The following is a 1,061-nucleotide window of genomic DNA, read 5'->3' as shown; positions in this document are numbered from 1 at the left end:
TGTACAGAGGAGCTCACACTCTAATGTCCCCTCCCCCCCACAGTCACAAACTCCGTAGAGTGATTTCGGTGAGTCTTCTTCCGGTATGTGATTGGATGATGGGAAGGAAGATGGTAAGTACTGGAGGTTGGTTGGTTCCCAGGGATGGTGGATCCTGGAGGCCGGTTCCGGAGGCGGCGGGTCCTGGAGGGCGATAGGCCAAATCGTGGCGGGTCCTGATGAATGGTGAATCCCGGAACTTGAAGGGTGTCAGAAAACAGTGGGTCCCCAAGGAAGTGGGTCTTGGATGGTGGCGAGTTCTGCAGCATGGTGGGTCCCGGAGGTTTCTCAGTCTTGAAGAGTGGCCGGTCCCAGAGCATGGTGGGTTCTGGTAGTTGGCGGGTCCTGGGCAATGGCGGTTTCCAGTGGTTGGAGGGTCCCAGCAGTTGTGGGGTCCTGTAGGTTGGCCGATCTTGGGGTTTCCTGGAGGCTGCGGGGTTCAGGAGGTTGCCAGAGGTTGAGGGGCCCAGGAGTTTGGAGGGTCCCAGTGGTTGGGGGGTCCTGTAGGTTGGCCGGTCCTGGGGGGTTGGGAGCCTCTTCTCCGCCGTCAGTTCTATATATAGCGGAGGAGATGAGAGGACGATGTCGCCGCGCCATTGATATGAAACGCGTCGGCCTCCTTTCATCTCGCTAATATTCCCGAATAATGGCGATAAGAGACTGCCGGCCGCCGAGTGAGAAGTGCCTGAGTGGCGGAGATGAAGCGCCGATCTACCGCGGCACACACAGAGTCCACTTATCACAGCAATATAGAGTTGGAGGGGCAGGAGGGGAGAAAGGAAGAGGGCGGCCACGCCCATCGCGCGCATCTGTGACCGACCCCGGAGGTGATATCAGAGAATTGGGGTTCATTCGCACCCGAAAATCTTTCTTTTCACTTCATTTTCATCTCGGCGCTGCTGATCTCCTGCGGCCTCTTTACAGCCATTGGCTGTCTACATGAAAGCCGCACGGAGAATGAGAGCCAACGAGCAGAGGGGCGACCCTGGTGAGAACTGAACCCGGTGCTGCGAGGGGGGGGG

This window comes from Nanorana parkeri, unplaced genomic scaffold (genome assembly GCF_000935625.1).
Source record: "Nanorana parkeri isolate BGI_ZX_2015 unplaced genomic scaffold, ASM93562v1 scaffold2026, whole genome shotgun sequence".
In the NCBI taxonomy this organism is placed as follows: Eukaryota; Metazoa; Chordata; class Amphibia; order Anura; family Dicroglossidae; genus Nanorana; species Nanorana parkeri.
The sequence above is the reverse complement of the archived record's forward strand: the minus strand, read 5'-3'. Positions refer to the sequence as shown.